Raw genomic sequence first — 10,452 nt, forward strand, 5'->3', positions numbered from 1 at the left:
GAACTGCCACTTCCCAGACAGGGAGGGACTCTGGAGAGGGTGGTGTCCCTCAAGCATTCCAGAACAGTCAACTGGGGAAAAAGGCGGGGGAGGGGCCTATTTGTCCTTTTCTTCTTTCTTTATAGTTCTTTCCTTTTTTTTTTCTTTCTCCTTTTTCTCTCTCTTTTTCTATTTTTCTTCTTTCATTCTTTCTTTCTCTTTTTCTCTTTTTGTTTGTAAGCCACATCCAGCTGTGCTCAGGGCTTACTCCTGGCTCTGCATTCAGAGATCACTCTTGGCAAACACAGGGGGCCATGTGGTGTGCTGGGATGGAACCCAGGTTGACCATGTGCAAGGCAAATGTCCAACCCATTGTACTATGGTTCTGGTCCCATCCTTTATGGCTTGGGTTTTTTTTTTTGGGGGGGGGGGGAGGGAAGTTGTGTTATTTAGTTGGGTTTTTTTTTGAAGTGGGGGAGGATTATACCCAGTCATTCTCAGGGATCACTCGTGGCTCTGGGCTCAAGAATTACTCTGGGCAGTTTGGGGGAACACATGGGATGCCGGAGATCAATCCTGGATTGACTGTATGCAAGGCAAATGCTCTACCCACTGTACCCTACCCATTGCTCTTCCCCCACCACCCCCCGTTTTGGTTTTTGAGCAGTACCTGACAATGCTCAGGGCCAACTCCCAGCTCTGCACTCAGTAGTGGTATAGGAGACAAGGAACTAGGCTTCTCTCATGCAGAGCATGCACTCGTCCCTTTGAGCTATGTCTCCAGCCCTACTTTTAATGTCTTTTATTTTTTAATTTTGGTTTGGAGACTGGCATCCCTCGTGGTGCTCAGATTCTTCTCACTACTCCGCGTTTGTGAGTAGCTGCTCCAGGTGAAGCTCAGGGGCTCATCCGTGGTGCCCAAATGGATCCTTGGGCCTCCACGTGGAAAGCATGTGCTCAGCACTTTGAAGGACCCAGTGTCTCTGTGAAGAAGGAGCTGGAAGGCCCATTGGGTCAGGTTGATCTGCTGTGCGGAAGGAGGATCACTTGTGGGCAGGGAAAGAGTTTCTCAGAGCTGTGTCCCTGGTGTGAGGTTCCTTGTTAGACCAAGCGCAGGTATAGGAGGGCTGGGGATCCTGTTCTCTGAAGGCGCAGAGAGCAGAGGTCACGGGGATTCCTGCAAAGGAGCAGAGTGCTGCCCGGTTCTTTGTTCTAGAAGCAGATTCTCCCTCTGGAGTTGATGGGCTTCTCTTCTACAGTCCTACCCACCATAAGTATTTACTCAACGCCAGAGATGGGCTCACTTCTGCTCCAGAGGTTGAGAAGCTGCCCAAAGAGCTACTTTTGAATCTTTCTCCTCCTGCAGAGGTAGCAGAGCCGGCTGGCCCCGGTCTGGCCACTTGCACCCCAAGTCAGGCTCCCCGAATGATCAGGAGCAGAAACACTTTCAGGGACCACAGGAAATGGGGTGGTTGCCCCACAAGAAAAGAAACGTATGGATGTTGTCATTTTGCTGGAGACTCAATTGAGCTAGAGTCAGGCCTGGGAAAGGGACCTGGTCACTCCGTTCCCATGCAGCAGGCCACAGGGCTGGGGCTCAGCTTCAAAGCTTTTTCTTCTCTCATGTGTCCTCTGTGAAGCAGGAAATGTGTGGGCCACACAAGGCTGAGTCTGACAAAGGGGCTGAACGCTGGTTCCTGCTGGGCAGGGTTGACCTTGCCATCTGTGCTCTGTCCCTGCCAGCACCCAGGTCTGAGGACACAAAAGGGGACAGAAAGAGTCGCCCCGCACTCGGAAGGCAGAGCCACAGGCCAGCAGTGGAAAGCAGCCCCTGGCGTTGCTTTGGATGGTGGGCACTGGCCCTGGGAGGGGGTCATTTTCCTCACCTGGATGTGCCTGGCAGCTGTCAGACCTGGGCTGATCTCAAAGCTTGGGGCCTTGCCACACATTCCTGGCACCTGTGAGCTTCCCACAGTGCCCGGTTGCCATGCGGCAGAAAGACAAGCAGGTGACAGGAGGCACCTCCCCAACAATGCTGACACACTTTCCCCATCACTGCCTTTGCCTTTGTTTTTGAGATGATGAGAGTTATACACATGGCTCTTGGGGGGCTCACACACTCAGCCCAGGTGCTTGCTGAGCGCTGCCTTCCTGGCCAGATGCTCACACAACCTTGCTCACACATAGCTGACTACACACTGGGCATCACTGAATGGGTTGAGGCACCGAGGGTCCCAAGTAGCATGGCCGCTGGGACTGAAGGCACATAGGGTGCACCAGGGGTTGAACTCAAGGCTTCATATCCACAGGCAGACACTTTTACAGCTGAGCCAGCCTGGGTCTCCAGTACTGGCCTTCTGGAAGATGGCACTTATGAGTAGCTGGCCCACCAGGAAACCTGGAAGATTTCAAAGAAACAGAAGAGGTTGACATCCCCGTCTCATACCCTCCCCTGGGCTGCTGTCTACTCGGCCAATAAACTCCGTGGCTTTCCCAGTCAGCTCCAGTTCAACAAGCAGTTTATAAATAAAGCCCATATAGCTTTGGAAAGTGCCTTCTGGGAATGTAGCGCCCTAGAATTTGATGGGTGGGCCAGCGTGGAGTCGGGGGAGTACGGGAAGATTGCAGTGGCTCTTCCCATTCATTTCATACTTTCAAGTGTCATTCCCCACCATTAGACTTGACTGGTTAAGAATTGAGTTTCTGCAGAGGCTGAGACTGAGCTTTTGTGGGGAAATCTGAGCCCCTTCTCTTGGGGGCATGAGAAAGGTTGGACTGACTGCTGGTCGCAGGTTCCTAGGCTCCTTGCAGGAGCTTGTGTGGAGAACAGAGGCCAGCATTGCTTCTCCGGAGCCTTCCCAACCCAGCCCGATGAACCTGGCACCCTGTGTATTTGCACAAGACATGTTTAGACGCTGAGTCACTGCAGGCTCTCTCTCTCCTGGCTATCACCTTGGATTACAGTCAACAGCATCCAACTACCTGGACTTCTCCTTGTGCAGGCAGGCAGGAAGTAGAGAGGCCTAGGCAGGCAAAAGGTGGCATGTTAGACATGTTACCTGGGATAGCCAGGTCTGGGTCACAATTTTACCACTTCCTGCCCTAGGATCCAGACACAGGCTGCACTGGGTAAAATGGTGAAACTGGGACTTCACCCAGGACTTGCCCCCATAGTTCCTAATGTCAATACGAGAGAACAGCTCCTTTCATTCCCACCCGAATGCACCTTCCTGAAGGATGTGCCCGGTGACATTTACTTTGCCAGGCACTAGGATGATGCAGGTTCTGGTGTCAAGCAAATAGACAAGTCTCTGGAGCAGCTGTCATGCAACTTGTTATTTCTATGTGAATTTTTCACTGGATTTTGTACAAATCCCTTGAATAGAGTTAATAAAGCTATCGTGAGAAAACTCAGATCAAGATAAACATTAATCAAATGTCCTCTTAGGTTGAAAAGATTTCTTTAAAAAAGAAAAAATGTTGGAATTTGGAGCACAGAGCAGGTGGGGGAGATTCAGGTAGCAGCTTCTAAGGGCGGCTGGTGTGTCCTTGACTCATTATCCACAGAGAATTTCCACCTCTTTGCTGGTTGCCTTCTAAGGAAAAGTCGCACTCTCATCTTTGATCAGAATGGGATTGGATGGAAGGTGAGAGCCAACCCAAGATCTACTTAAAATGGAAAATTGGAGGACAAATACAGGAGGTGAGTTTATAATCCATGGAAACCCTCACCCCATTTTCCCAACTAAAGACACTGATTGTATTAGCCAAAATAACCACATAGAGATGTTCAATGAAGCGTTCAAGACTATCATAAAATCTCAAATTGCCACCAAATATAAATCTCTCTTCCCCCAGGCTCATAGAACACATCCCTTTCCACAGTGATCCACAAACTGGCTCTGTATGATTCCCCCCTGCCCCCCCCCCCCAGGAGAGAACTCCTTATGCAGGTGGTATTGGCTTGGAGTATGCATTGGGCACAGAGGTGACAGAAGGGCTTCACAGATGTATAACTCTTTTATTATTATTATTATATTATTATTATAAAGGGTTGGAAGTTGTACCCAGGGGTTCTTGGGACTCCTGGCTCTATCTCATGGATCTTTGTGGGTCTCATGGATCATGCTGTCTCTGTGGTGCCAGGGAAACCATATGGAGTGCTGGAGAGTGAACTAGGATCAGTGCAAGAACCTTAACCTCATACTCATACAACTCCATGGAGTCTTCAATTTAAGACAGATTTAAATGCAACTTTGACTCTCTATGCCTCACAAATGAGCAAAGGATCTTTGACTGTCCTGCATGAGAAAAAAGGCAGTCATGAATACTGGGAGATTCTACTGGGGAGAAATAGTGGTGACATTGTAGGCTATTTAAACAAATTCTATCTCACTTGAAATGTAGAGATAATATTTGCCTCAAAGGAATCTAAAGATGGCACCGGGTATATGGACATGATAATACATGAGTCCTCCTCTAATGAGGACGAGGAGGAAGCAATATCCTCAGCAACTTTTTAGTTTTTGTTGTGAAGTATCAACACATAATAGCATTATATAGGTTTCAGGTATGATCATAGGAAATCAATGTTCTCTCTTTGTCCTCAACAATTAAGGATGGATAATCCAGAGCAACTGACTCTACCAGAAAGAAACTCAGTTTCCTCACATCTGACGTGTGAGAGTTGCATTAGTGTGTCGCTTGAATAGCTCAAATGGAAAAGAGTTTGGAGATGCTGCAGGAATAAAGAGATGAATCACATATCCAGGAAGTAAAAAAGAGAGTCACTAAAAAGATACATAAAAAGTTTCACCATTAGCTATTCCAAGTAGGATATTACAAACTTCCTAAAAAGACAACTTCTTGCATCCTAAGTATTTTTGGAGGCAGTTCTAATCAAAGTGATTCCAATTCGGGGCAAATCTAGAGTCATCTTAATGAAAGTTTCCATTTTGTACATTTATTTGCTCCCTTAAGTTCATGTCTATGGAGAGAGATTTCTATCACTTGGGAGCAATATAAGCATATTTGGGAACTGGAGAACAGCAGCATCTTCAAGCTATGTTGTTACTCAGAACTCAGGCTTGGGCTGGTAACTGAAGGAATGATCAATAAAACCAGGACTCTTTTTGGGGGGAGGGGGAAACATGTGACAACTCTGGTAAATTCCATTGTTTTCTCTTTCTCTTTAGGGGACAAGAGAGGGAGATAAGATTGAGAACATTAGGAGTTCCAACTGTATTTTAAAGCTAATTTCTCTGACTGAGGATGTGGCTTAGTGGTAAACCATTTGCCCTGCATGTATGAGGCCCCAACTTTCAAGAGTTGACACCACCAAAAACAACCCCCAAAAAGCAACAGTATAAGATTAATTTCCCAGGGTGAGAAATGGAAACACAAGTGATGCTTCCATTATGATTTATTGATGCTTCCATTATGATTTATTTGTGTGGTTTACTTGTTTTTGTTTGGAACCACACCAGGCAGTGCTTAGGGGTTACTCCCAGCTTGGTGCTTGGGATGGAACCTGGGCCTTCTGCGAGCACAGCATGAGCCTGATTTTAGTTTGGCTTTTTGTTTTCCTTCTCTTATCAATTTGTTAAATGAAAGGAACTGTTTTTCCTTGCTACATTAGGCTCTTCACTAGGTAACTGATATTTCACTTTTTCACACCCTACTTAAGCATTCTACAAATGCAGCTTTCGGATAATGACAAAAAGTCAACTACTTTCTGCTCTTTTTTTCAGGTATTATGATTTTGGGGTCAGAGTCACAGTGGGGAGGGCACTTGATTTGCATGTCGCTGACCAGGGTTCAATCCTTGGTCTCCCATATGGTCTCCCAAGCCCACCAGGAGTAATTTCTGAGCGCAGAGCTAGAAAAATCCCTGACTATTGTCAAGTGTGACCCCCAAACCAAAAATTATAATTTCGCTGATTAATGGCTGGAGCAATAGGACAGCGGGTAGGGTGTTTGCCTTGAATGTGGCCGACCTGGCTTCGATTCCTCCATCCCTCTCGGAGAGCCTGGCAAGCTACTGAGAGTTTCCCTCCCACACAGCAAGGCCTGGAAAGCTTCCCATGGCATATTAGATATGCCAAAAACAGTAACAAGTTTCACAATGTAGATGTTACTGGTGCCGCTCGAGCAAATCAATGAACAATGGTAGGACAGTGCTACAGTGCTGTTACTTTTACTACTTTTTTAAACAAATTTTTATTAGTGAAACACCATGAGGTAGTTGTAGACTTACAAATTTTTGTGCTTGGGTTTCAATTATACAATGATCAAGCACCCAAATTTTTACTACTTTTAAAATAAATCATTCAGCATGTATACGTTCGGATGCAAATGCGCCTAGCAGCCTCTAGGTGTCCCCACAGTGAAATACAGAATCCTTTCAGATGCTCAGCAAGCTCGATTTCATCCTGAAGGTGAACTAAACTGAACTGGAAGCAAAATTTGATGGCTTAATTCAACTCCTTTCGTTGGAACTCTATTAGTTCCATTCTACATTAATGTCTTTGTCAATTGTCTTACATTCTAAAAAAAAACTGATAATGGGAGACTTTCTACTTGGCATCAAGAGACTCCCACCCCCTCTCATGTCCATGATGTCCATGCAACTAGGAGGGAATCAACTGCCAACTTAACTTCAAAGCAGGAGATTATCACTTCTATTTTACAAACTTATGAATGCAAGTGTTTTTAATACCATCTAATTACTTAAACCCTAAGTATTCATTTCATGTTTTATCCTTTATATCCTCATCCAGACTCCGTATCATTTGTTTGTGGCTGGGGGCCACACCTGACAGTGCTCAAGGCTTACTCCTGGCTTTACTCAAGATCAGGATTAAACCAGGTCAGTTGCACGTAAGGCAAATGCCCACTCACTATACTATCCCCATTACTGTAGACTTTATTGGCTTTTTAGTGAAAGTAATTTAGAAGAGGACAATGAAATTGAAAAGAGGAAATTCTTTAGCGATGTGTTCTATATAACCCAATCAAGTCAACCCCACTTTTCCTTTTTGTTTTTGGGCCACACCCGGTGATGCTCAGTGGTTTCTCCCAGCTCTGCACTCGGGAATTACTAACGGTGGTGTTCAGGGGACCATATGGGATGCCGGGGATCAAATCTAGGTTAGCTGCATGCAAGGCAAACACCCTACCCACTGTACTAACTCTCCAGCCCTCAATCAAAATTTTCAAAGGAATTGCAAGAATGGATCACAAAACAATGGTCTGCACCCTTCATCACTCCATACTGTGCAGATTACCCAACAGTTTTCTGATTAGGGTCTAAGTTGGACAGTTCCATTAAATCTCAAGCCTGCATCGAAATAAACATAAAATGGATGACTGTTCTAATCTATGATAATTACTTTAGATAATTCCTATATTATTCAAGGTCATTGATTACACTGGGCTAAAATATTATTCAAGGAAAATATGAAATGTTTAAAATGATTAATTTGACATCTTTTAGGAACAATGAGAAAATAAGAAGGGTAAATATGATAATGCTACTTAATTTGACATGGTCAGGAAATAATCCTATATAGATGTATAAAAATTATTTACTAGACCCTTCAGAACAAATTTTATACTTAAAAGATAGTATAAATGTTTCTCTTTAAGCTAAAAAATGCCCAGTATTACTGATCCCATCTAACATAGTACAGGATATTCTAAATAACATTACAAGAAAGAGAAATAAAGAAAGAGGGGTCAGAGAGATACTGCAAGGGTCAGAGCACATGCTTTTCATGCAAGATTCCCTGGATTTGATGATCACCAGCACCACATGATCCTCTAGGCACATGCAGGAGAAATCCCCTGAGCAGCCTCTGAACACAGCTGTGATACACAACAACAAATGATAAAGATAATTTAAAAATCGTATTTGTGGCTAACATGGTCATGTACTGAAAAAATTAACAGGATAAAGTTTACTGTTACTGAATACAAGATCAAAATTTTAAAACATGGGGCTGGAGACATAGCACAGCGGGTAGGGTGTTTGCCTTGCACACGGCCGACCTGGGTTTGATTCCCAGCATCCCATATGGTCCCCTGAGCACCGCCAGGAGTAACTCCTGAGTGCAGAGCCAAGAGTAAGCCCTGTGCATCGCCAGGTGTGACTCAAAAAGAAAAAAAAAGTAAAACATTGTCTCTTTCTAATCTCGCAATCATATTTAACTTGCTATTTATCATGAACACTAACAACTAAAACTATACCTATCTAGAGATTAGCTCAACCAAAGATATGTAAGATCTCTGAAAAAGACAGTGAGAGTATTTGAATAAGTGAAGACACATTTCATGATTTTAGAAAAGGCAATTCATTATTTAAAAAATTTTCCCTTCATGTTTGCATTCAACATAATCCAAATTTTGAGGTTTTTATTTTAAAGTGAAGCAAAATCATTTACTAGATTCTAAGAAAAATGTATTTTTCCACAGAGAAAAATAGAAAGATCCTCCCTCAAAAAGGGAAAGATAAAAAGTAACAAAAATTCCTGAAGGACCAGGGCAATCCCAGGGGAATGTTGTAGTTATTTCACACCCTGAGTTGGGATGCGGTGACTTCCAGTAGAGTATTAAAATCTGAATGTTTTTTTCCTAAAGAAACAAACTTAATTGATATTCCTATTTAAAGAACTTAAATCCATAAATAGCTAAATCTAAATCACAAGTCTCAATGAAATTTTGGGGTATTTCCTAGGGTCTCTCTAAATGTAACTCTGCGAATTTGTTAACTCATTATTTTCTTATCCTGTAGCCAACAAAAGCTTTGTTTGCTTTTAAGTCTCTCAGCCTGGTCTGGATTTCAAAATCAGTAAATCTTATAGGGGGAACTAGAGCCCATGGTTTCTCTTCTCTAGGGGTTCCTTTTCCTTTGGACTTTGCCAACTCTTGCCGTGGCAGTTTTCCAATATCACAGCAGATTTGTAATATTTAGTCCAGCTCTAGGAAGGGAGTGATGGCCATAGAGAGGAAGTCCCTTTGCTCTTTCTGACATGTTTACCTCATTTCAATAACTTCTCTACAAATTCCAAGCAGTAAATCTGGGGTTTGAGTGTCCCCTCTGCTCATTCCTATCCCCAATGGCTCTTTGCCACCATAATTCATTTCTCTGGATGACCTACACCTCTATTTCCATAGACTTAACTGTGGAAAAATGAGTTTCACATGTCACACATGGACATTGTTTACTTTACAAGCTTTTTATTTACAGATCCTTATCAAAGTTTCCAATTTCTCACTTATTACTTCCTGACATTACAGGATTGTACATATTTTTTGCTGGGGTTTTCCCAATACTTAGCTAAGTGCTTAGCACACTGTTGATCATCTAACTACTGCTGTATCTGTAAAACAAAATAAATGGTTGAAATGGGTTGAGCATATACTTTGTGCAAGGTATTCTTCTAAGCAATTTACAGTTAGTCCTCCCAACAACTTTATGAAGAAGGAAAGTTATTCTATGGACCATGCCTTACAGGTGGGGCATAAAGAGATTCAAAAACTTGCCCTGGATACTCAACTAGCAAGTGATAGAAATGAAATTCAAATTTCCAAAGTCATTCTTAATTTCTGTCTTAGAAAGTACTGAGGGCCCCTAACAAAAGTACTAATAATGGGTAGGTTGCTTGCCTTGCACTTAGATGACCCAGTTCAATAACCAGCACCAAAAATGGTCTCCAAAGACCACCAGGACTGATCCCTGAGTGCACTCGGAAATACATCCTGAGTATACTCAGAAATATGTCCTGAGTACTTCAGGTGAAGCCCCAAACCAAAACACTTAGAAATAAAAACATGAAATCTTACATGTTCCCCATCCCCCTACCCCCTGAAAACCCTACTATTCAGTAAGAGCAGTAGACAATGAATGATACAGACAAAGCATTTAAAAACAACATTAATTCTGAAGAAAATTATATGCAATTACTTGGATTGCAGATCTGGGATATTTACTACCAATTAGACCCAAAACAGTATTTTTACATGACTTCAATAGATCAATAAGAAAGTATACTTATAAATTCAGTATCATCACCAATACAAGCAAGTACAAACTAAAAGGTGATTAAAAATTAACAACTTTTCCCATTTTAAGTACCGTGGTTTGCAATACTTTTACTTGTAGGGGTTTCTTTTTGTTTTGCTTTTTTTGGGGGGAGGAGGTGGGGAGGCACATAATTGGCCTGCTGGAGCTCTGGGGTTTCAATCCCCATCATCACGTGGTCACGTGAGTGTGGCTCCAAACCAAAAACCACAACAAAAATTGGGTGAAAGACATAGTTTAATGCCCTGAGCACATGCTTAGCATGAAAGATGCCCAATTCAATCCCTGACACCACAAGGTGCTATGAGTGTTGCTGAGAATGACCCCCAAGGGCCACCAGGTATGGCACCAAAATTAAAAAAAAAAAATTGGAAACGTGGATTTGCAGTAGA

The sequence above is a fragment of the Sorex fumeus genome, unplaced genomic scaffold (genome assembly GCF_029834395.1).
Source record: "Sorex fumeus unplaced genomic scaffold, SorFum_2.1 ptg000007l, whole genome shotgun sequence".
Lineage (NCBI taxonomy): Eukaryota > Metazoa > Chordata > Mammalia > Eulipotyphla > Soricidae > Sorex > Sorex fumeus.